The sequence below is a fragment of the Sceloporus undulatus genome, chromosome 6 (genome assembly GCF_019175285.1).
Source record: "Sceloporus undulatus isolate JIND9_A2432 ecotype Alabama chromosome 6, SceUnd_v1.1, whole genome shotgun sequence".
In the NCBI taxonomy this organism is placed as follows: domain Eukaryota; kingdom Metazoa; phylum Chordata; class Lepidosauria; order Squamata; family Phrynosomatidae; genus Sceloporus; species Sceloporus undulatus.
The window spans coordinates 152043582-152070327 of NC_056527.1; the positions used below are offsets into that span (position 1 = coordinate 152043582).

Below are 26746 nucleotides of genomic sequence, written 5' to 3' on the forward strand. Positions count from 1 at the left end.
TGTATGTCGCTGTCAATATTTCTGCATTTAATATCCCTTTGTACCTATATGCATACATGCATGTACAGTCGGCCCTTCTTATACACGGATTTTTTATAACCGGATTCAAGCATACAGGGTTTGAAAATGTTCCAAAAAAGTATAAATTTACCTTGATGTTCCATTTTTTATTAGGGACACCATTTTACTATGTCATTATATTTAATGGGACCTGAGCATACACGGATTTTGTTATACACGGGGGATCTTGGAACCAAACCCCAGCGTATAACAAGGATCCACTGTATGTAACAAAAATTCTGGATTATCATTCATCCAAAAAAGGGGACTGCTCTCCACGAAAGCTTATGCTATAATATATTCGGCAGTCTTTAAGGTATCACAGGAGTCCTTGTTGTTTTCAATTTAAGGTGTAACTGTTCATCTTTTTAATATCAGGTTTGAATTGTTATGCATTGATGCAATGTTTTGTTCCATGTACCTTTGGGCTCCGAGATTATAAGTTTCCTGGCCCTGAACCTAGTGGGCAATGGGACTGTATTCTGCTTTAAAGAGGAACAAACTTTGAAACAAGTTTTCATTCCCAGTTCTCCTGGTATCTACAACAATGATACGGTTAAAGTTGTAAAAAGCTTCTCACCTGTGAGCATACTATCAGACTTGATAAGAGAAGGCAGTTTATGGGAAAAGTTCAGCAGTGAGAAATGATAGTTGTGGCTCCATTTTCACTGACAAAACAGGGAGGTACTGTTAACCCTGAGCTGAATAGCACCACACACTAGCCTTTCACCTTTCAAAGCCGCCAGCATAAAACTAGCATGATTTGCTTCTTAAAGCTAGTACGCATGTTATGAGAATGGAACATCCCCTTATCCTCTCAGGAGCACACTCTTTGGTACGCCTTCTGTCCAAGTCTCTCGACAAGCAGGAGATCGCAAGACATCTTAACACCCTCCTATGCTGACAACAGGTTTGATGTGCAACTCTCCAGCGACTGGGAAGAAAGGCCTGTCCAACTGCTCTTATGGTTCCTTATAAAGATGTGAACCAAATTATCTGTTGAATTGAGGTGGCACAAACTGGCTGCAATTCAAACATGTTTGTTATAACCACAGATTACAGCATGGACTAAACCATTGGACTGACCTATAATGATGAAGACTCTGATAATTCCCACAGACCATACAGCCAAAATTGACTTTAAATGCCAGGATAAATATAAGTACAGCTGTAAAGTGTTTTGCGATGCAAAGACAGACCTAGTTCCAAGCGACTTGAGATTGGGCACTCAGGTAAAGGTGAAAAAAGACTCTCTTTCTCAGTAAGGCCACCAGGATTCCCACATTTATTCTGGTCTGCTTTGGGTTTTAAGCCTTTAAATCTCTGGACTGTTTTCAGCAGCCACCTACCACATGACATTCATATTATCACTTTCAAATATGCCTTAGAAGAATGTACAACACAATTTTAATTAAGCTCAGTAAAATATCTAAGAAAAGCTCTTCCATTCTTTATTCATCTGATCAAAACCATACTGCCTATTTTGATATCTCTTCAAAGCGGGTGAATTTGTCTGCCAAGGCAAAATATGCCCAAATGATTTGGCTGGGCTCTGTGCCATAAGTGTTGTTCGCAATTCAAACACGGCCCCTGAAACATTTCCTGTGACCCATTTTCACAAACTGTCAGCACTACCCCCACTCCGCACACAGATTCCTAAAACCTTCCCTCATGAATATAGCTGGATGACTAGAAATCTGATATTATTAATATAGTTCCATCATTTCAGTTCAATATTTGCTAACTTGATTGATGGATCAGATTTACATCTGAACAGGAACAGACCTTCAAGTTGGTAGATTCATCACATATGCTTAACTGGAAGTCTCTAGTCCTTACAGCTGTGGGCAAATTTTAAAATGACCAAATTTGGAAGGGGGGATCAAAGAAGGTGAAACACTTAAATCTGCTCATCACTACCCTGTATGGTCTGTATATCAAGCTTATTGAAGAGATGACTAGCATCCATGTCTAAGAACTTAGATGTTGAGATACTGCACAACTCCCCCAGGAACAGTTTGATGCTGGCAATCCTGATGAAAATGACACACTACGGTTATCAACACACAAAATAAGCACATTCACAGTAATTGGTGTCAGTGGGCAGCATTTCCATTTCACCTCTTCACATTGAACAAGCTGTTTGATAGTACTTAAAAACATTTTCTGGTTGCTATGAGGCTCAAAACCATTGCTAGGCACAAGGATGGTGCTTTCATAACTGTGTTCTGAAGCACAGCCCTCTAAAAGCCCTCTTGTCACAATTGCCTGATTCCACTGCTATAATAAAACAAGAATATCATTGGATTTGCTGTCAATTACACGTGTGCCAAAGAGAGGTAGTGCCCAAATTGACAGTGAAGATGAGAAACATGCAACAAAAAAAGAATGAACAGGAAGCTGGCAACAAAAGGGAGTTCAGGCGATTGTTCTGGCTTCCTTTTCATTCCCTGTCTTTGCTTACATAAAATCCCTCTGGCAGCAAATTATACGTATGAAGAAGAAAGAAAAAGCTTGTAGTTGAAAAAGCTCCAAATAAATTATTTAGGGTATATACAGAATACACAAAAGAATCTCATTTGGGTTCAAAAAGAACCTTCAACTTTAAGAAGCAGAATGCTAATCAAAGAGTGATCCTGGGATGACCAACTTATTTACCTCCTACACAATTTCTAAACACCTTTCGCAGGTATAATTGGGTTTTGCAGGGAGGGACTTTCACTTCTAATGTTCATATCTCAAGGAAACCTCAGAAAATTCCCCATGGCTCAAATCTTGGCAGAAAGAGAGCTCTACTGTAGCTTTCACAAGATAAGGGCCACAGCCCAGTGATAGAACAAATCTTTTATATGTAAAGGATTCCAGGTTCACTCACTGGCATGTCTCGATAGGGCTGACAAGTACTCCAGACTCAACCCTGGGGAACAGCTGGTGATCCTAGTAGATGAGAATGAGGTACAAAGAAAATTGGTCTACCAGCAGAAGACAGAGCTCCATGTTCTACATAGAATTGTTATTCATTTAGGCTCTACTTTTCATGATTCGTATCTGAAAGCATTTACAGTTGGCCCTCCACATTTGCAGCTTTGACTTTTGACAAATTTGATTACACTTGTCCCTCCATATCCGCTAGGGTTAGGGGCACAAGGCCCCCATGAATATGGAAAAACCACAAATAACAAAAACACCATGTTTTTACCTGAGAGGACACCTCTCTAGAAATCTCTAGGTCCTCCAGTGCAACTCTGTGGTCAACGTCCAACAGACACTGGCCACAGAACTGCACTTGAGGAGCTACAAATGCCTAGTAGAGTATTCTCTTTAGGAATCTCTAGGTCTTTAAGTGCAACTTTTAGTTAAAGTTGACCACAGAGTTGCACTGGAGGACCTAGATATTCCTAGAGAGAACATATTAATCAAATCCATGAATAATCAAATTCGCAAATATCAAAGCCGCAAATATGGAGGGATAAGGGTATTTGCAGCTTGATTAATATGTTCTATCTAAAAATCTCTAGGCCCTCCAGCACAGCTCTGCCAGACGTTGACCACAGAATTGTGCTGGGAAACCTACAAGTTCCTAGAGAAAACTCTTCCCTAGGCACCTATAGGTCCTCCATCATGATTTTATTATCAATTTCTGGCAGATGATGACCATAAAGTTGCAGCGAAGGACCTGGAGATTCCTAGAGAGGTGTTTTTATTTGTGGTTTTTCCACATCCACAGGGGGTCCTTCATTCCTAACCCCAGAGAATGTGAAGGGACCACTCTACATTAATCACACAAGACACACGAGATCAGGGATATCACATAGGTGTCTACACAGACAAGTCCTCTTGCCTCTGGAAAGTTAGAAAGTTAAATTCCAGGGTCATCTATCCAGAGGAAGGGGGCAGAAGGAGCTGATGACAGATTTAGCACCAAGATACCAGTTCACAGAACCAGTCATTACTTCACCATAAACACATCCCATAGATGGGCAGGTTTTAGGATAAACCACCACAACCAAGATGCTACCAAGCAACCTCTTGCTTCCTTTCAAGTGGCCCTACCTTTTCTTACAATGGGCAGAGCTCTGTTGAGGTTTTAACACCTGGGTACTCTTGATGGTTATCGAACTGTTTGTAGTCTGGCTTGCTAACATTTCTGTGGCTACCTACTGAAAATAAATTTCAGACAATAATATATTACGAGGATGATATCTACAAATGCATTTTGATGTCACGGAGAAACCATGAGTCACTCAGGTCAAGCTGACCCAGATTACAGTTGGGGACCATAAGTAGGGCATGGGACCATTCACATATACACGTCATCCTATCGCCCTCTCCGACACATCTTGCGTCTGAACGACTAACCGCCAAGACCAGCTCCTGCTGTTAAAGAGAACAAAACACCCTACGCATCATACTGCAACCTGGGCCATCTTGACTTGAGTTGCTATGGTTGTTGAAAAAGTATGAATTTCAAGTATCCTGTGAAGCAATCACCCTTGGCTTTAGACTCCAGTTCCTAAGCAACTGCACACGTCGATACATGCGATGAAATGTCTAGGCAAGGCTTGCTCATTAGGAGAGTGTGAGTACAGAACCTTTAGACTAGTGCCAGAACTGGATGTCGGAGCACCCTTGGCCACAACATCATTGTCTGTGGCATCACGGGGGACGGAGAGAAAAGAAAGATACGGCTAGAGAGACAATTACATCCCATATGTTCAAAATCGAGGCAACTGTATCTGGAGAAATAATCTGAGTAATAAACCAGCCTTCTCCCTCCTTCCGCCTCTCCACCCTCGAAAGTGAGTCTGTATCGTGAGTCACTTGAAAAAATGGAACACTTAGTGCTAGAAGAGAGACTAAAAGACATACATGGAAACAGACCAACTCTTTGGCACAGCTCAGAAGCCCTTTGGTAGGCAAGAAGAATGTCCTTCCTGTATTCACGTTCTCTTCCTGAAACCTCTATTCTGTGTTCTTAATTTGGCATACTAAAGAGGTCTGAACTGGGAACAAACACAAAAATATTCTCCCCTTGATAAAAAGGCACAATGCTTATTTTTATGAATGGATTCTGGGGGGGGGGGACTCCTTTTGAGAGATAGACACAGAAATAATGTTCCCCAGCTTTTGAAGAGGGGACAATTTAAATAGAAGCATATGCTAAGGCAAGAAAACACATCACACACACATATGTTTATGATACCTTAAATAAAAATGCAAAATAAATACACAAAACAATCCAGTCAAGCTACTGACGGGAAGGAAGCAAGGGCGAAGCAATGAATCTGAAGGAAAGCAAGGAAGCACGTCTATTCTATGAATGGGCACTTTAGGTTTACAAGAGCCTTTGACTAAATTTAAGTTGTCTGATATGCAAAGAGTTTGGAAAGTACTGCTGGAAGTCAGGTTGATGCGACGGCCAGGAGTGCCTGTTATCAGCTTTGGCCGATACGACAGCTGCAACCCTACCTGGAGCAGCAGGACCTAGAAACGGTTGTACATGCACTGGTAGCCTCTCGTCTCGACTTCTGTAATGCGCTCTAAATGGGGAAACCCTTGTGCCACATCTGGAAGCTTCAATTGGTACAAAACATGGCAGCCAGACTGGCCACTGGAAAAATCTAAATTTGACCATATTACACCAATTCTAAAATCATTACATTGGCTTCCCATTAGCTTCCGGGCACAGTACAAGGTGTTGGTTATTACCTATAAAGCCCTACATGGCTTGGTTCCAGCTTACTTGAAGGAACGCCTCCTCCCATACAATCCTTCCCGCACACTCCACTCTTTGAGGAGGAATTTCTTTCAATCAAGCAGAACTAGGTTAGTGGCAACGTCCCAAAGAACCTTCTCTGTTGCCGTTCCAAAAATCTGGAATAACCTCCCTGAAGAAATCCGCCAAATATCCTCAATTGAGGCTTTTAAGAAGGCGGTAAAAACGACTCTCTTCAGGCTCTCCTATCCAGACTGACTAGGTCATGAATGAAGAAACTGGTCCATATGTGCTCCTATATTTTGTTGTCACCGTGTAATGAACAATGTTTCTTTGATATTTTATGATGTATTACTTGATCTCATTTTACAAACTGATATTTTAAGGAGGGTGGGATAGAGGGAGGGGAGACCTTGTTGTTATTTACTTGTATTTTAAACTCTGTTGTTATCCGCCTTGATCCCCAAAAAGGAAGAGGCAGTATATAAATAAATACTATTATTATTATTACTATTATGTGATGTTCCAGTTTAATTCAAAAGATCAATTTTCAACATTAACCACTACAAGCTGTTATTATCATTATGTATTTATACAACAGCATCAGTATACATCACACTTTACAAGGAAAATAACAACAAAAAACAGCCAGCCCTACCGAAGGCATACGTTCTAAAATATGTGTATGCATACACATAAACACACACGCGAGAAGGAAGGAATAATATAAATGTAACAATGGCATATAATTGTAAAAACAAATTATCCAGGCAGAAATGCAACACAAGTACAAAAATGCAATATAATATAACAACCTGACAAATACATATCATCAAAATATACAAAATTATAAAGCAATATAATACTGCCTATTCTTTTCTCACTCGGAAGCCACAGCAGTTGCAGTTGGGATGGAGGGAAGGCCTTTCATTTGTTGCAGGCCTTGGCAAGATGAAAGTTATGTTCATTTCTTTATGAAAACACTACTTACCCTCTCTTTGGCTTTTGCTCTCAATAGGTGACATAAGTAAAATAAATATTAAAATTACTATATATTATATAACTAAAAAACCCTGAAAGTATTGTAGCAACAGATTAAGAACTGCCAGGTGAAATCAAAATTGTAATTAAAAAGCTTTGGCCAAAAAAAAAGGTCTATCATAGATTCAAAACACACTGTTTGAGACTGCTTTAACTACCCTGACTTAGTGATAGGAAATCTTGAGAATTGTAGTTTATTGTGGCCCCAGAACACTCTGACAGAGAAGGCTAAATGTCACACAAAACTACCGTTCCCAGAATTGTCTAGCATTGAGCCAGAGCAGGTTAAGCGGTCTCAAGAAAGGATTATTTCTGCAGTGTGTTTTGGACCATAGTGACATAAAGCAAATAAAGATGGTGTCAGGAAAAGATATATAGGATGGGGGGGGCAGGACAGAAAAGGTCTAGTGTCTCATCACCATTCACTTTTCTTCCAGTGTCTGGGGAGAAGGTGTAGAGCAATGATTCCCAAACTCTGGTCTTCCAGGTGTTTTGGAGTTCAGCTCCCCGAAGTCTCAGCCATCTTGGCCAATAGTCTGAGATTCTGGGAACTGAAGTCCAAAACACCTGGAAGCTTAGAGTTTGGAAATCACTGGTGTAGAGTCTCTGAGGGTCATCACAACGATCAGACAAATGCATATAAGAGCAGTACCATGTCTAGCTCCAAATTCCCTCTGAGCTTCTCCAGCGACTTTCTCATATGTGCTATCTGTTCAGAACAAAACAAAACAAAATTAAACATTTAACCTACAATAACTACAAAGAATACTATTGTTCTGCATGGATAACAAGAATGTTGCCCAACTGTTAACATTTGGGTTTGATCACTTTAAGTAATCTTAACTTCAGATGAACACCATAAATTTGGTTTTTAAGAAGCGTTTTGGCTTAAGTCCCAACACACAGCAACAAAATCCTTTTTGGAAAATTTAGGAAAGGTATGTAGAAACAACAGCAGTCGCTGCAAAGTTGCCTAAGAATCCTCTGGCAAACAATTTTTGGAGGGGTTGAATGACAGATCTGCTTAATCTAGGGGAAAGGAATGTAAAGCTTAGAGATCTCCAAAGTTTAAATCAAGCCTCAACAATACTATTAATATTCAGGCTCCAGAGGCTGCTGCCAAACATCTGCAAAAATCTATTTCAACAATCATTGTCAACCATACACTGCTATTCCCAACATCTTCAACACACACACAGCATTTTGTCTGTGAAAGGGGGCAATCTCTTCTTCTTCCAAGAAACCAATGTGCACAAGCCACTCTTTTTACCTGTTTTCAGACTCATGGACTGTATTGTTCATGCTAACAAGGAGTCAGAATTTGGAGCTTTCCTCCTCTTTTTGTGATATCAGGTTTCTGCTTTAAATTAATGGAGGTCCAAAACACACTGCAGAAATAATCCAGTTTGAGAACACTTTAACTGCCCTGGTTCAGTGCTGGGAATCCTGGGAATTGTAGCTTATTGTGTCACCAGTGCTCTCTGACAGAGAGAAGGCTCGATGTCTCACAAAACTACAGTTCCCAGAATCCCCTAGCATTGAGCCAGGGCAGTTAAAACAGTCTCAAACTGGATGATTCCTGGGTGATTTGTTTTAGGCCTGAGTTATGTTTAAAACCATACACTGTAGGTTCAACTCAACCACAATGAAACAGGTCAACATCATATACTAGTTTGCAACTAGTTGGTTTGAACAAACTATCATTATGATTAACTTCAGTTTAATGCAAAACTGGGATGTAACTATGGTTAATGTAAATTTCCAAATTCCTCATAGCTATGTTAGATATGGGGGGAGGGAGGAATCGTGAAATTAAGACATTCTTTTAGTCATCTTTGTAATGGTAAATATGCACTACACATGAGTACTGCCATTATACCAACATTCTGCTCCATCAATAGATGTCCATCTTATTCTTATTCTATGCTCTAATCTTTTGTCATGGTGTTATTTCTTCAGAGTTTTTGGCCACTGTGGAGTATTTTGAATGGTTCTGTCCCTGTGGCAGCATAAGAATACCATCTTCATTTCTTTAAAAAAGCAATAAAATGCTTTTTGGTTCATTCTCCAAGAGATTTTCGCCCTATTTTGGACTTCCCAACACCAAAGCCAACAGCCACTTCTCCTTTGTACTAAACTACTGTAACAACAACTTTGCTGAGTCCTCGCAACAGAAGAGATTGAGATTTGCAGCATTCTCAACAGATCAAGTGCTTAGATACTACCACTGATACCATGAAATAATGTCTTTTGATTCCTACCATCGAATTGTTCCTTGAGCCTGAAAAACAACAATCTCATATTTAACTGGAGACAAAATAATAGCTACGTTTTATTTGGCAAGAGTTTTTCAGACAATCAGTCCATGCTGAACACGCTTGAAGAAAGCACTTTAAATGCTATTCCCAAGCAAATCTTCTCCAGCTGAAGTGTTCATACTTATAAAGAAGTCCTTCTTCATGATACAGCAGAACAAATGATTTCATAAAGTGAATACTCTTCTCCAGGGCTGCACAATGATTGTGGTAATTCCCCCACCCTTCAAAAGGAAGAGAATGTTGTGCCGACAGTATTTTTGTTTTCAACAAAATAAAGCTTTCCCACGAATCCTATACCAGGCTTTGACACCCAGGCTTTCCTTAACCCACAGTACCATGATCTATGCATCCTTTGGTCTGAATCAATGCCGTGAGAAAGGGCATCCTTCCAAGCCTGTGACCTTTCCTGGTTCATAGGGAGACAACATTTTTACTGAGAGCATAAGCACTGTTGACAACATGGAATTTGGAGGAACAGAAAAAATAGCATTGTAGTTTTGAGCTCATGACTCACTAAAATGCCGCTCAATATTCTCTAAGGTTGCTGTGCCACCCACTACCCTATTATCATCAGGCTAATATTACACTTGGAGGTTTAAAAAGTGTTCTCTCCTGTTGTATGACAGCCTAAAAACCCCAAAAAGGCACCCCATCGGACCTTGGAAGCTGAGTAGAGCCCTGGCTAGTACTTGGATGGGAAACTGCCAACAAACACCAGGTACTCTATGCTAAATTTCAGAGTAAGAAACTGGCAAAACACATCTCTGAATATTCAAAACCCTAGGAAATTCATGGAAATGTCTTCAGGTGACAGGTGAAAACTAAAGCACACAACACAGAGAGACAAAGACACATACGCAACAGTTGCATGTCCATCCATTAACTCAAAGCAGCATCTAATATCTTAGTCATGAGAAATAAATGAAATATTTAAAAAGGAAGTCTTTTGATACTTCTTGACTTCTTTTAACCAGCTAGAATAACTTCACAACAACTTAACCACTGAAAGCATTTAAGCTAGTATTCATTTTCATGGACAGTAAACTAGGTCCAATTAAAAGTCTTGAAGCAGTTGGCAAACTTTAAAGTTTCACAGAAGTCTTTACAGACTTGATGCTACAAAGGATGGGAAGAGAGGAGGGAGAGAGATCGCTGGTGGACAGTATGAAGAATGCCCAGTCTACAATATATTATGGTCTGATATGGTGATTATAAAAAATTTAAAAAGCTCTTCTTATATGTATATCATTCAATTATGTCCACTGTAATATACCCTTCCCAATAATGTAGACTAGAACAAGGACACAAGCACTGCTCCACCTTTGAAACTACAAATCCAATAGTTATTCTGATGGGTCAAGATGAATACCAAAATCAGAATCATCCAGGGCACAATATTTCTGATTTTGATATATGGCCATAAAAGCTAGACAGTGAAAAACCCTTGATAGGTTCGCCATAGGGTCACCATAAGTCGGAAACAACTTGAAGGCACCCAACAACAACAAAGAAAGGTGACCAAGAAGAAAATCAACTTAATTTGAAATGTGCTGCTGGAGAACAATTCTATGAATAACAAAGACTGCCAAGATCACAAATAAACTGACTGAGAACAAATTCAGTCTGAACTCTTACCATAAGTCAGAATGACTACACTGAGTTTATTGTACTTGAAACAAGAAGATTTACTAGAAATCATGAGATAAGAAGACTCACTAGAAAAGACATTAATGCTTGGTAAAGTTAAAGGCAGTATAAAAGGACAAAGACCACAATGCAGATAGATCGATTCAATAAAGGAAAACCATGGTACTAAATCTGTAAGACCTGAGTAGGGCTCAGAGGTGTCTCACTCATATGGTTGCCATAAATCAAAGCTGGCTTGATAGCAAACAATGAGATGGCTCCTCCATGTTTCTAAACACAATATTTAGGCAAACAAAACTACAGCACTCATCCCCCCATATTTGCGGATTTGATTATTCCTGGATTTGATTAATATGTTATCTCTAGGAATAACTAGATCCTCCAGTGCAACTCTATGGTCAACTATAACTAAAAGTTGCACTGAAAGACCTAGAAAGGATACTCTACTAGGCATTTGTAGCTCCTCCACTGCAGTTCTATGGTCATTGTTGGACGTTGACCACAGAGTTGCACTGGAGGACCTAGAACTTCCTAGAGAGGTGTCCTCTCAGGTAAAAACATGTTTTGTTGTCTGTGATTTTTCCATATTCACAGGGGTCTTGTGCCCCTAAGCCAGTGATGGTGAACCTTATAGAGGCTGAGTGCCCAAACTGCAAAACAAAACCCACTTATTAAATGCAAAGTGCCATGTCCCTCTGGCTTTCTAGTAACAAACTCTGGCAAACTCTGTGCTGGAGCGACAGCACATGTGCCCACAGACAGGGCTCTGAGTGCCACCTCTGGCACGTGTGCCGTAGGTTCGCCATCACTAAGCTTAGTGAATATGGAGGGACAAGTGTAATATTAGTGTGATAACTTGGGGGCACTGAATAACAACATGGGAAGCTAGGGGAGGCAGAGTGTGATGCATTGGCTTCATGCAGTTCCTCGGATTCATCCTAATTTAATGTATTTTTTTAAACTTTACTGTAAAAGGCCCTTTGTGCTCTTTGTGGGACCCAAAGAGTAATTTTACATCTGAGTCTTCTGAATTATTTTAGGCAGGATGGTCCAAGTCACTTCCCATTTTGAAAGAAGCCTACAAGCCCAAAACACTACTAAGATGATGCAGGAGAACTTTATTAAGGGTATGCCTCAACAATGGTAGATAACAATGTGATATAATGATGTCTAGAAGCTGAGTTTACAACTCTGCAATTTATGAGAAATAGTCCAAAGGGGCCTCAGCAACTGAAAGGAATAGTAAACTTTTAAGACATCTCCAAATTTGGGCATTACGTTGAACCCGACATAAAAATTACATGTCAGCATGATGTGGACAGAGAAAGCGTGCGCACTCCTGGGGCAGAAAAACAGTTGCATGCTTGTCCAAGATTCCCCATTTAAATACACTAAAACAGCCATTTAAGATGTGCGAAACTGCTCCAGCAGAAAGGGAAAAAATGAAAAATGGCTATCAACTATCTTTGCTTTAACGTAAGATTTTGAAATCTCTATCAAAATAGCCCTGTCAAATGGCCAAGTTCACATACAACAGTAATTATTGCAGAACAGCTAGTCCTGGTTTACCAAGAATGAGCTATGTGCTAGTACTAGTCATTTATCCCTTCTGCTCTGGGCAACAGAATAAATACAGAAATAATTCTTGTTACCTGAGAACCAGGCATCCCAGTTCATTGCTCTCGAACGAGCGAGCATTTTTTATGTCCATAAGAAGTCTAGTTTGTTCCAATAAATGCTATCAATGTAAATCTGCTGAATAAATAAGTAAACAATTTGTCCAGGCTTGCAATCTGGGTTTGTTCTGAAGCAACGGATGAGGATCAAACATAATATGAAGTTATCACTTTCTGGTTTATTTATCCATTTAAGTGAGTGGGAACAAGATAATGGGAAAGAACGGGCTGTATGCACTTGAATGTGGCTTGTGTACATTAAAAGCAGAATTAGCAAGCAATTCTGGCTCAATATTGTGTGCGAATGTTGCCAAAGTAAACCAAGGGCAGGCCAAATACCTGAAAACTGAAATAGTTTGAAGTCCATAGTTTGGGATTCAAACACTGAAATAACACTTTAAAATATATATACAAAGCAGTAAGCAACCATAGTGACATTCCTCTGCTTGATATGCAAGGAGAATCAATAAGTGTAAAATAAATATGCTGTCAGCTGCAAAACATTACTAACTAAAGGCATCCGGAAAGCTGACAAGTACAAAAGTATTGGAAGAAGAACAATAGGACTATTGTACTTAACAGTTAAGAAATACAGCCCTCAGAATGAGCCATTCTAAGCCAGGAATGAGGATTCAGCCCATCTAGATGCCTGGGTTTTATGAATACTGACATGGAGAACACTAGCAGGAGTCTTTTTATCAGCCCTGCGGAGGGTTCACCAAAGTCATTGAGGAGCTCTTCTAGAAAGCCCTTACTTTGTGAGGTTTGGAAGAGAAAGCGAGCAGAAACATCTTTTCTACCACATGGGGATGATAACATGGTCCTCCATTTTGCTTTCACCAACAGCAACTATTTTGAAGAACAAAACAGAGAGAGAGAACCCCATCTATGTGTATATATTGGCTTGTGGCCCTGCATGGGAAGCAACTGTTCAGTTCAGATCTAACTTCAAACTATGGCTTGGCACTATGTGAACAACTCATGTTTTCAAACACCCTTTCATGTGCTCCAACTCATCCAGGCTCCATTCACACTATGAAAATAAGCTGGGATGAATCTGGGTTGAATCCTTGGTGTTCACACACATCTCAAATGCATTCGATGCACTTTGAGGGGGAAGTTGGCAAAAACTCCACTTAACCTGGGATATTCGATACCGTTTTTTCACTGAGTTTTCTGCATCATCAGCCATGTGAATATGCTTCTGAATCGATTCAGATCACTCTGTATAGTTAAAGGAAGGGAGGCAGCTCCATTTTAACTCAAAATGATGGCATGTGTGAATAACACAAGGGTTAAGAACAGAATTTGCGAACCCAAAACCTAATGGGAACAACAAACCCAATATGCATGAGCATGCCGATCCACATCTCCTCAGGTAAAAAAACCCCAGGTGTGAATGCTCCCATAGCGACTTCCTCCTTAATTCAAATCATATATTGCCAGTACATCTTAATCAGCCAACTATGGTTTATGCTTGTCCTTCAAGCCAGGTTTCAAATCACAGTTTGCAATTGGAAACCACACTTTTCTAAAACACAAGCAAACCATTATTAAGGAACTGGCTCAATGACGGTACTTACAACATTTGAAATTTCTCCTTCTGCCTTCACAAAAAGGATGCCAATTGATTCAGCTGTAATGTGCATTATTGGATATACCACTTTGCTGCTCACTATATAAAGCTTACATTACCATCCAATCCAATTAGTATCTGTTAGCATTCCTGAGTTCAGAATTTGTGCCTAATTTACAGAAAAGCCATGGTATCACTTTGCCAGTGCAAGTGACCATATGCTACAATTCTCACACAACCATTCAGTTACTCATGGATGAGCGGAAATGCTAGTAAGTCTCTACTGAATCAACCACAGCTCTTGCTCAAAACTCAGTGCAACACCACGTAGAACAAATACGGAAAGATTTCCAACTATGTGCAGTTTTATGTCTCCTCACTCCCCCACTTCACTGCCCATTATAACATTTTAAAACCATTCTCTATTTCCGTATCAATACCCACAATGCTCTCTGAGCTCACAGCAGTGCAACTAAGCCCTGGGAACAAGCTGAATGGTTTTCATGTACTCCGTTATTTTCTGTAGGCTTTGAAACCTTTCTAATAAACATATCCTTAGAACAGCTCCCTTGATAATTGCTCTGCTGGATTAAGCTTTTAGAAGAGAATTTAGGAAACTCTACAAGTCGCTACAAGAACTGTTATGTAAGCTTTGACAGAGCAGGGGGGAACACATCAACACCAGAGCACCAAAACACTCATTGGAAGATGAAATAAAACAACAAAATGTAAGTTCAATTTGTTTTGCATGCAAGAGTATATAAATCATAGGACAGAAAATAATTTTTAAGTACAAGAATGCAAGCCTTCACTTCACTTTAAAGGATATGGATCTCCCACCATCAATGAAACCCCACTAAACAAAGGCACAGCTTTAAAACTGGCACCTCATCAGTTGCTAGGATGAGAAACAGTGCAATACAACATGTACAAAGCCATTCAGTACCATCATCTGTTCCAACGCAATATTTCTAGTCTCCATTTAGAAAAAGAAAAGAAACAAAGACATTTTCCCCTTTCACTTCTGAATCAATTCTTTTCCTTTAAAAAATGTTAGTGATTTTACGTTGAAAGTGCTTAATGATTTTCAAGACCAATGCTGCTTTCAAAAGACAGCACAACACTACGATTTGTATATGGTCTGCTAAGAGTAAAACACAAAAGCCTTCGGAAAAGTGCAGCTGAAGTTCAATTCCTACTTGTGTATATGGCCTTGGAGGGTCAAAATGAAAAGAAGAAATTGTCAGGTGGCAGTTATATTACAGCACTATGCTTTAACCTCAAGGTAAAGTTGATTTGTGCTAGGACTCAACACTGCCATCCAAAAAAACTTACAGTACTTATAAATACTACCAAACTTCCATTTTCAATCTTTAATTTTCTAAGACTCCACTCCATCCATTTGTTTTATGTTATATTAAAGGCAACAGAATTCATTAAAACTAAGGTATCCTACAACAATGGCCCATTCACATACTACTTACATGCAAGATATTCAGAATTACGTACTGCTTCTTTCCTCACTCCTCTGCACACATACACCAACAGTATATCCGCACAACCTTTGTGATGACATCTCAACTGCACAGCCTTTGGAATGCTCAAGGAGGCCATAAAGCAACAGATCAATCGAAGGCTAGCAATGGGCTTCTTTTAATAGTAAAACCAGAAATCCTTCAGTCAACAACTGAAGGGGCTTCAAAGTCTAACCTGTGCCATCCAAGTTTCTTTTTTAAATCTTTCCAAAAAGCTTTTGTTTTGAAACAAAATTTACACGTTCCCTGATTTAAACTGACATCCATCCATTCGTCTCTCAAGAGATGCCTTAATAGTTTGCCCAAAACTGACGGGATAGAAATAAAATTTATTACTATTATTATTATTATTACAAAAGCCTAGAGAAGTGTTTTCTCTTGAACCTTCTAGGTTCTCCAGCACAACTTTATGGTTAACTTCTGACAGAGTTGCGCTGGAGGACCAAGAAATTGCTAGAGATAACGTATTAATCGAAACCACAGATAATCAAATCCTCAAAGTTAAAGCTGCAAATGTGGAGGGCCAACATATGTGCTTCCCAGCCGCCTGTTGACTTATGGCAACTCCATCCATTTTGTAGGGTTTTCTTAGGCAAGCAACATTCAGAGGTGGTTTTGCCAGTTCCTTCCTCTGAAATAAAACCTACAACCCCTGGTATTTATTGGCAGTCTCACATGCAAGAGCTAAACTGGGCTGAAACTACTTCACTTCCAAGATCAGGTGGGACCTGGTGCTTTCACCCTTTGCTTAATGTTCCAAAGTCAGTGAAACAAAGAAGGAAAGGTTTTAAAGACAAAAACTGGCAAGCGCTATCAGACCTATTTGAATAGTAAGAGATTAAATGACAGGAGTTTGAACTGACATTTTTCACACAACCCAGTTTTTATCGCTAAATTTAATCTGCGCTATTCAAAACTTATTTCGTCTTTCAACATGATAAGGGTTCAACTGGCAAAGAGATTTTCCTTGAGATGAAGCTATGGAAGACAGAGACAAAGGTTTGCCCCTTGGAAACTAATTTCCAGTCAATAACATCTTTGCTCCAGATCCTCTGAAGAAGTAAAGTGAGATGTCACAGAAGGTACTAAATCAATGCCTATTGAACATAGAGGCAGTGACTTTGTATAAAGAAACACTTTCTAAAGAAACTCTTGTTCAAACGTGAACCTTGTAATCATGTCAGCACCAGCTTATAACTGCGAAGAAGTTGGAGAACTTGGGAAAGACAATCTGTACCTTCAGGGTTTGAAGAACAGGACAGAGAGAGGATCATCTGGCAAATCCTATCTACTTTCATTTCTGACTCTATCCACCTGGTGATGCTATGTACACCCCAGTAAATGACTGACAGTTGTCATACATTAGTAAATGCAATAGCCCAAAGTATAATGATGACTTCCTCAGACTTGGTTCTCATGAAACAAATTGCTTCTTTTTAAAACATTATTTAGACATTTCCTATTAGCTAATTTAAAAGAGAAGAACCACATCCACTCTATGTAATTAACCTATGATATATGTATACCTCAACAGCCAACTCAGTTATAATACCCATGAATAAAAAGAAATGATTTCCCAAGTATCAGCTTGAATAAAGAGGAAATGACAAATTATTCCTTTCCTTATTCGTTTTCCTCTGTACAGCGCCAAGCCATTGATTCCTGCATGAAGCCTTGCCCACCTAAAATCAACATGACATTTGACAAAATTTATGCAGGAGTCGTATTCAGGGGGCTTGCTTAAAATGCTGTAATTATCAGGCACCCGCTTTACAGCACACGCTCTGGCATGTTTACTCAGAATTAAATCCCATTAAGTCCATTGGAGCTTACTCCAAAATAATGAGACTGTGTGTGAATACAGCATCGCCTCCTGCAGCCATCTTTTACCCTGATTATTTGGGAGGAAGCCGCACTGAAGCGAACTTTCATTCCTTCGGAGAAGACCTGTTTGTAGTGCATGGTTTATCTGCAAATATTTACCGGTATCTACTCTTATTTTTTTATTTTAAGCCAAAGGTATCGGTCTTCTGAAAATGGTTGCCTGTTCCAGATTTCTGTGGTATGCATGAGAAATCAAATTGCAGAGGAGGAACAAAGGCAGGCCCCACACAAATGTCCCTATGAATACCGAGTCCATTTCTTACCTCCACAAGTTCAGATTCCAAACGTGTTCCGATGAACGTACTTGGAATCTCCCTTCAGACCTTCACATTGAAATTTCTTCCCATGGAGATGAAAATGGGGGGGGGGGGGGAAGAGCTAATATGTATGGCCCCATCCCTCATAAACACCTGAAATTTATTACAGATACAGCATATAGCAGACATTCAGGTACCCATGATCTACCCAATGTCACACCGACATGAAAAAAGCAGCCTCAAACATAGTACCAGGGTCTAAGATATCTTTCCTAGTATTTCTCATAACAGCGACTCGTTTCTAAACGTATAGCCTTCTTTAATCACCATCTGCATTTTTAATTCTATCGTCATGACTAGCAGCACCTACTTAAACAATAAGAGCCAGGGATGATAGAAGCCATTTTCTGGAGGGAAGCATAAAAACCAAAAGTGACAAAGTTAAATTGGATATTTAGGGCAAACCATTCATGTGGATCTGCCACAATGAGCTCCAATCTCTGTCACGCATGCCTTGAGATCTGCGAGGGGAAAATCCACAAACTCATTACTTGTCTGTCAGCAATTTCTGCTGGTGGAATTTCAATCACACAATGCAAGCACATTCAATTCGTGCAGGGGAAAAAAATAGGCGGCACGGATCAAAATAACCCCCCAAAGTGTTTAATGTATTTCAGAGTGATATGAGAGGAAGCCAGAGCGGTTTTCTATGAAATTATTCTGCACCCCAAAAATAGGAAGTAGAAAGAGAGGAAGAGTACATGCAATGGTTCCCAAACTCCAGGTGTTTTAGACTTCAACTCTCAGAAGCTTGGCCAACAGTCAGAAATTCTGGGAGCTGAAGTCCCAAACATCTGGACGACCAAATTTGGGAACTACTGCGCTAGATAGATGGACTCAATTAAGGAGGTTATGGGTATGAATCTGCAAGAACTCAGAAGAAAAGTGGACGACAAAGAGGAGGAAATAGTTCTGAGAAGCTACAACTGAGGACATTGGACTGGAATCACTGTTATAATGGTTTTGAAAACACTGTAGTTTCTTCCATCAATAAGCCGTGAACAACCATAAAAAGAGCCATGCTGAAAACGCACACCTCACCAAGATTTTACCCTGAGGTTTTATTTCTTTATTTAGCTACATGGAACCCTTTGGGGACATGGGAAATAACTATCCTAATGAAGAGAGGAGTGAGTAGGAAGGAGAAGTTTAAGTTAGGTTTTGTCAGTCCATAGATTTCTGAAGTAGCATGTCTGGAGCCAGTACAATCCTCCGTGGGTGGCTGCCAGGGCAAGTACCATTAGTGGGAAGTTCTGTATATACTCATGTATAAGTCTAGAAATTTTAGTCCAAACATTGATCCCAAAAACCTGGGCCGACTTATCCAGGGTCAGTGTAAATACTGTACTTCAACTCATAGAGAAGGGAACCATACCCTGGTAATAGGCAAGAGTGTAATGTGTCCTGAAAGCAATGACCCCCTCTCTCATCCATCCAGCCTTTAGGGCAAGCACAAACTGTGCTCACCCTGAAGGCCAGAATTGTGTAGGTTGTTTGGCATCATTTTCCTTTGCTTCATCATTTAGATCCTTTGCTGTATGACCTTAAGTTTTACCCTTGACTTATCCATGGGTCTTATCAAAATCCATAATTTTGGTTGCCTTCGACTTATACATGAAGGCGAGTATATATGGTAAGCTATAGGAAACTGAGGGCAACAGGCTAGGGAGGGGACAATTTAAAGGCAAATGCTTGGTAAGGATTATAAGAGAATCTAAGGAATTGCAAGAGGACAAAATAATGCCAAATACATCATGCAAGACCACCTACAATACTACAGATTTATTATACTCTCTTCATCACTCAGTTATGATTAGATTCCCCATTTTAAAATTAAAGGTGACAAATTCCCAAGATCACTGAGCTGGACCTAAGCATTGGTTCAAAGGGGACTTATTTACACTCTTTTAAAGCAAGTTCATTGGAGGATTCTCACAACTAATCCCTGTCTTAGTTCAGATTGCCCTGGAGTGTTCTCACAAACATTCGAGCATTTTGAGACCACCGCTTCAGCCTTTAAAGGATAAACGGAATTAGTCCAGGATAGGAGGGGAATGGCTTCCCACTGCTGCTATTACTACTGCTTTTCCTTACAACCAGGATACTCAAATCTGCCGGCCCAAAATAAAACTAGTCTTGCGTTTACTGATACCGTGCTAAAAAAAGCAAATCACAGATAAACAGCTTTGTGAAACAAGAAACTGGCATACCATTGGGGGACCTAAGGATTTGAAAGAAAGCCAAGGGAATTAGGAAGAGAAATAAGCCGTCTAAATTGGAGAAATCTTCTCAAAATATAAAATCCCAGGACTGGTGTAAAAATAGGTTTCAGCATCCAACTCTGCTTTGCCAGCATTTAGTTACATTTGACGAAAGCTCCTCATTCTGGAAGACTCAGCTTTCCCCTCCTTATCTGACCCCAATTTTGCAGTCTCTAATATTTGATGGCCCTGAACAGATCTTCTCTTTAGCAGCTTAGCACCACAACACAAATAAAGGAGATATTAAACTGGGAAAGAGTAAAAAGGAAGGCCGTGGTTCAGCGGTAAACAACAGGTTTTGAACATAGAAGGTCCAAGGTTCAAGTTGACATCAGAAGGAACGTCTGGAAAGAACAGATATGAAACCCTGGAGAGCCAATGCTAGTCAATGCTGGCAACACCAGACCATGCAAAATAGACCAATTACTGTATATACTCATGTATACGTATATAAATCCTGGGTCGACTTATACAGATGGCCATCCAGCCTCTGTTTAAAGACCTCCAAGGAAGGAGACTCAACTACGCTCCAAGGCAGCGTCTTCCACAGTCAAACAGCCCTCACTGTCAATGTTTAGGTGGCGTCTCTTTTCCATTCGTTTGACTCCATTGCTGTGGGTCCTATTCTCTGCAGCAGCAGAAAACAAGCTCGCTCCATCGTCAATACGGGACGTACTAAAGCAAATGACAGTACTTGCCCATAGGGGATCACTGGAGAAATACTTGCCCACAGGAAAATATGGGAGAACATTTGCCCAAAGGGAAAAAAAATTAGGCAAGTATTTGATTCTTCCCTTTGGGCAAGTATTCTCCTATGATTCCTAGCGGACAAGTATTCTGCAATGATTTGCTATGGGCAAGTATTCAATGTTTCCCTATGGGCAAGTATTCTCCAATGTTTCCCTATGGGCAACTATTCCCCAATGTTTCCCTATGGGCAAGTACTCTCCAATGATTCCCTATGGGCCAGTATTCCCCAATGTTTCTCTATGGGCAAGTACTCTCCAATGATTCCCTATGGGCAACTATTCCCCAATTTCTCCCTATGGGCAAGTATTCCCCAATGTTATCCTATGGGCAACTATTCTCCTATGTTTCCCTATGGAAAAGTATGGTTTCCCTACAGGTAAGTATGTACTGTCATTTGCTTTAGTATGTCCTCTCAATATGACATCCCTTCAAATATTCAAACAGGGCTATCATGTCACCCCTTAACCTTTTCTTCTCCAGCTAGACATACCCAAGTCTCTAAGTCTCTCCTCACAGGGCAACGTTTCCAGACCTTTCTCAGAGATGGAAAGGACTCCAAGGGGCCATCCAGTCCAATCCCCTTCTTTTGCCATGCAGGAACTCTCAATCAAAGCATCCCCATTGACAGATGGCCATCCAGCCTCTGCTTAAAGACCTCCAAGGAAGGAGACTCCATTACACTCCGAGGAAGGAGTGTGTTCCCCCATCGAAGTTCCTCCGAACGTTGAGCTGGAATCTCTTTTCCTGCAGCTTGCATCCATTGCTGCATTGTGTCCGATTCTCTGGAGCAGCAGAAAACAAGCTTGCTCCCTCCTCAATGTGACACTCCCTTAAATACACTTGTCCCTCTGCATTCCCTGGGGCTAAGGGCACAGGACCCCAGTGAATGTGGAAAAACCACAAATAAGAAAAACACTGTTTTTACCTGAGAGGACACCGCTCTTGGAAACTCTAGGTACGCTGACCATAGAGTTGCAATGGAGGAGCCACAAATGCCTCTCTAGGAATCTTAGGTCCTCCAGCGCAACTCCGTGGTCAACGCCCGACAGAGGCCAACCGTAGAACCGTGCTGGAGGAGCTACAAAGGCCTAGTAGACTATTCCCTCTAGGAATCTCCAGGGCTTTCTGTGCAACTTTTGGTTAAAGTCGGCCATAGAGTTGCACCGGAGGACCTAGATATTCCTAGAGAGGACTTATTAATGAAACCCATAAATAATCAAATCCACAGAAGTCAAAGCCACAAATGTGGGGGGGAGCATCCTTCAATAGGGCTTTCCTTCTCTTCTCCAGGCTAAGTAGACCCCCAGCCTCTCCTCATTGGGCTTTATGGTTCCCAGCAGACCTTCCACCATTTTGGTCCCCTTCCTCTGGACACCCCTCCTCCAGCTTTTAAACCCCCCCCCTCTTTTTGAACTGTGATGCCCAGAACAGGATCATCCCAGGAGAATACACCTCACAGATAAAAGAACACGACAAATAGGATTAGCTTTAAGGGACTTCTCTTCCAAGGGAAGAACTGACCTGTCAAAGGAAGAGGAGGAGAGCAGGGAAAATGGGAGTCTCCCCTGAGGAAGAGGCTTCAGGCCCACCTTTCATCCCTGAACCCTTCACAAAATGGACGCACCGCCCCTTTCATCCCCACATATCCTTCTGCCTCTCTCTCTCTCTCTTTGTCTTCCCATTCTAACTCCCATGGAACTGTTTCCCCCAAAGCGGAAGGATATAGGACATCATATTTGTATATATACATTATATTATGTATATACAGTAAATATATCTCATATACTTTCTCTCTCATTCTCTCACCTCGTCGAACGGCATGCCGGGAATCCCACTCTGCGCATGCTCAGTTCTGGCCTGCTTCACTTACCTCAGCAAGGCATGCTGGGAATGGTAGTCCCATCGGGCTCAAGGGTCTGGTTTACTTTGCTTGTCCCCGCAAAGCATGCAGGGAACCGTAGTTCGCGCATGCTCAGTTCGAGCTTCCCTAGCATCCTGGGGAACCTAGCTTACCTTTCTCTTCCCAGCAGAGCATGTCGGGAATCGTAGTTCGCGCATGCTCAGTTCTAACTTTCCTAGTACAGTAGTTCAGTCATACTGAGATCTTAGCTCACCTTTTCCCTTGCCTGCGAATCGTAGTTCGCACATGCTTCTAACTTAGCGTCCTCTATACTGTAGTTCCAGTCATGCTGAGACCCAGCTTGCCTTTCTCTTCCCAGCAAGGCATGCCGGGAATCGTAGTACACTGAGGTGCTCTCAAAAGTCGTTCTTAGACGTTTCATCGCTATTGTCTTCCTTTCTGAGAGAGTGTGACTTGCCCCACAGTCAACCAGATAGAGTTTTATGATTTATTATGATATTTTGACCCAGCCGGGAATCGAACCCTTGTTCTCAGGATCCACAGCCTAACGCTCAAACCGCTACGCCACACAGGCTCCAGAGTCCGTTGGAGTCTAACTTACCTTCCTTTGTAAACATGAAAGGAGCGCTCATTGGACGAGGAGAGGGGGTAAGCCACGCCCCTTTGTTTTTGGAGACGTCCACCTCCCGGCGGTTCTTACTACGAGAGTGTCTCCGTTTAACAGCCGGGCGCGCATGCGCACTCCCTCCCTCCCTCCCGGCGACAGTTGAGAAGTGGGCGTGGCCAGTAGTGGGCGGAGCCAGGCGTCCCACTAGTTGCCCAGTTCGTGAGGTAAAGCGTTAGTCAGTCGAAGGGCGCTGAGAGGGAATGTAAGTTTAAGGCGAGACAAAAAGGGAAAGGCAGGCCCCGAAGAGAGCGGCTTCAATCGGGAGGCGAGGAGGAGGAGAAGCCTCGGACGGAACTTCGGGTCTCTGGTTCGTTGGGCTGGAAAATGGAGGGATTGAATTAAAGTCGGAGGTGGAGAAACTTTGGGGGCACTTTGAGGAGGCTTTTCCTCCCCTTTGGCTCCTTGTTCTTCTCTTCCTCCTCCTCAGGAGGGCAGAAAGGGAAGGGGCTTGGAGCTGGGGCATGTATGGACTTGTATTGTTATCATTATTGTTGTTATTATTGGCAAGGCTTCCCCTTCTTCCTTCCCAGGGGGAGGGTCCCAATTCTTATTTCTGTTGTTGTTATTATTATTATTATTATTATTATTGACTCCCACTTCTTCCTCCCCTGGGAGCTCCAAAATGATATCATTATTGTTGTTGTTTATTTGTATTGACAAGGTTTCTCCTTCCTCCTCCCCTGGGAAGTCCAAATTAATTATTATTATTATTAAAAATTACTGTTATTATTGACAAGGTTTCCCCTTCTTCTTCCTCCCCTGGGAGGTTCAAAATTATTATTAGTATTAAAATATTATTATTATTATTATTATTATTAATGACAAGGCTTCCCCTTCTTCCTCCCCTAGAAAGTCCAAATTTATTAGTATTTTTACTAAAATTATTATTATTATTATTATTATTATTGACAAGGTTTCTCCTTCTTCCTCCCCTGAGAAGCCAAAATATTATTATTATTATTATTATTATTATTATTATTATTATTACTATTATGTCATAGTATTGGCAAGGCTTCCCCTTCTTCCTTCCCCGCAAAGTCCAAATTTATTATTATTAAAATTATTATTATTATTACTATTGATAAGGCTTCTTCTTCTTCTTCTTCTTCTTCTTCTTCTTCTTCCCTAGGAAGTCCAAGTTCTTATTGCTTTCAGTAGCAGTAGTAATATTGACAAAGCTTCCTCTTCTTCCTTCCCTGGAGGTCCATATTATTATTATTATTATTATTATTATTATTACTATTACTGACAAGGCTTTCCCTTTTTCCATCTCCCTGAGTCCTCCTCACTTAAAACAACTTTTCCTGACCCATTTTCAGAAGTTGGATGGAAAGTTTGGGGCTCCACCCTCTTCCCTTCTTCCTTTCATTTGACAAAAGCAAAAGCAAACCATTAACAAAATCAAATCTTTTCAATCTTGGAACCCTATCCAAGGACAGCCATGTCGGCCCTATAGCAAACGACACCCCAAACCCACAAAAAACGGTGCTATCTATCTTTATTTTGCATGTCTGAATATAAAGGCATCTCTTTCCCGTCTTACTCTCTGACTGGGAAGCAAACCCCAAAATGGGGTGAAATGGGAGTTTTCCTGCACGGTTGTCAGTGGTTTTGGCATTCGTTTCAGTCCCTTGGACATCTTTGTGAATATTAAAACAGGGATCGTTTTAATCCGTCTACATCTTGCTTGTCCTTTGAAGCTGATCTGTGTTTTGACTGATGTGTTTTTAACTGGCGTTGGGTCCACTGCTGTCGTTCCCTGTCTTGATCCATGAGAAGAGATGGATAAGAAGGCATTATTAACTGTCTGAAGGCAAAGGCTTTCATGGCCAGCATCCATAGATTTTGGTGGGTTTTTGGGGCTGTCTGGCCATGTTCTAGAAGAGTTTGTTCCTGATGTTTCACCAGCATCTGCGGCTGGCATCTTCAGATAAATTACTATCATTGCTGTGATGGTTATTATTATGAGTTTATTTATGCCCATGCATCCTTGTTTTGTTTTTGTTCCCCAAACCTGTTATGGTTCTTGCAACAGTTCTCCAGACCCTTGATCCATGGGGGGAGGCAGGTAAGAAATAACAACAACAACAACAGAATAATAGAGTCACAGAGTTAGAAGAGACCCCAAGTTCCGCTCCCTGCCATGCAGGAACTCACAATCAAAGCACCCCCAACAGATGACCATCCAGCCTCTGTTTAAGGAAGGAGACTCCACCAGATTGCAAGGAAGCATCTTCCATTGTCAAACACCCCTTACTATTAGGAAGTTCCTCCTAACGTTGAGGTGGAATCTCTCTTCCTGTAGCTTGCATCCATTGCTCCATTGGGTCCTATTCTCTGGAGCAGCACAGAACAAGCTTGCTCCATTCTCAGTATGACGCCCCTTCAAATACTTAAATCATGTCACCCCTTAACCTCCTCTTCTCCAGGCTAAACATACCCAGCTCCCTAAGTCTCTCCTTATAGAGCAGGGCTTCCAGACCCTTTAAGGTATTCTTTATCTTTATGGATTTTGGCTTTGTTTGACTGTGGTTCTCCAAACCTATTTTGTTGCCACTGCAGTGATTGGGGCCTGTAGTTGAATCAGATTTTGGGGGGGGATGACTAGGGAGGGCTGATTTGGGGACCAAGGATTTTGCTCCTCACATCAACATGGAATTCAACTGAAGACTGTGATGGTGTAACAGACAACATTTTGGACAGTCAGCCCTATCCTGAGGATTCATTTCTTGTAAATGGGTTTTTGCCAGACCTGATGGAGGGACAAAGTGAGAATAAGTCTGTCCTCTCTTTCTGCTTCCTTAGGATGAGGGGAAATCCATGCTGTTCTTCAATGGCTAAGGGTTGTTGACTTTGAACTTACAAAGGGGTTTTCTTTCTTCGGTTGCTGAGTGGGGAAATCAGTTGCTAAGAAAAAGTTCCTCTTGACTGAAAGAAGACTTGACCGCTCTTTACTCATGCAGTTTTTAATACAACCTTGAAAGAGCACATCACCCAAGAAGTTGCGTTGTTGTTGCCGTGTGCCTTTAAGTCGTTTCCAACTTAGGGTTGGCCCTAAGGCAAAGCTATCATGGGGTTTTCTTGGCAAGGTTTGGTCCAGAGGAGGTTTGCCATTACCTTCCCCTGAGGCTGAGATTGTGTGGCTTGCCAAAGGTCACCCAGTGGGTTTCATGTCCAAGCCAGGAATCGAACCCTGGTCTCCAGAGACATAGTCCAACATTCAAACCACTAGACCATGCTGGCTTAACTGTTTCCATTATTCCTGTCCTGTGAGCTTAGGGATTTGCAGCCCTGCACCTCCTTGTTGCTAGTGCTTTCATTGGACTAATGTCACTTTGCTAAAGGGCAGACAGAACCCTGAACATAGCAGATAAGTAATTCATGCCAGCCTTCCAAGACAGTTTTCTTTCTGTTGGAATGCTCTTTTCCTTTGAGGG

At 41.1% G+C, this 26746-nt stretch overlaps 2 protein-coding genes across 15 annotated transcripts in view; one reads left to right on the forward strand and one right to left on the reverse strand.

The window, feature by feature from the left end:
• HMG20A (high mobility group 20A) overlaps positions 1-23363 on the reverse strand; it is a 46663-nt gene extending 23300 nt beyond the window's left edge. For 2 of the 13 annotated variants that reach the window (XM_042475036.1, XM_042475029.1), the window contains exon 1: positions 23244-23363. The gene's annotated coding sequence lies outside the window, so the exon portion shown is untranslated. Of the gene's footprint in view, positions 1-7469; positions 7508-22302; positions 22432-22587; positions 22765-23243 lie in introns of those variants that run through there. The other 11 variants (XM_042475037.1, XM_042475027.1, XM_042475034.1 and 8 more) reach the window with 10 other exon arrangements.
• Positions 23364-23485: 122 nt separating this feature from the next.
• The window catches only part of PEAK1 (pseudopodium enriched atypical kinase 1), a 52298-nt gene continuing 49037 nt past the window's right edge, over positions 23486-26746 (forward strand). For both annotated transcript variants that reach the window (XM_042477563.1, XM_042477566.1), the window contains exon 1: positions 23486-23616. The gene's annotated coding sequence lies outside the window, so the exon portion shown is untranslated. The remainder of the gene's footprint in view (positions 23617-26746) is intronic.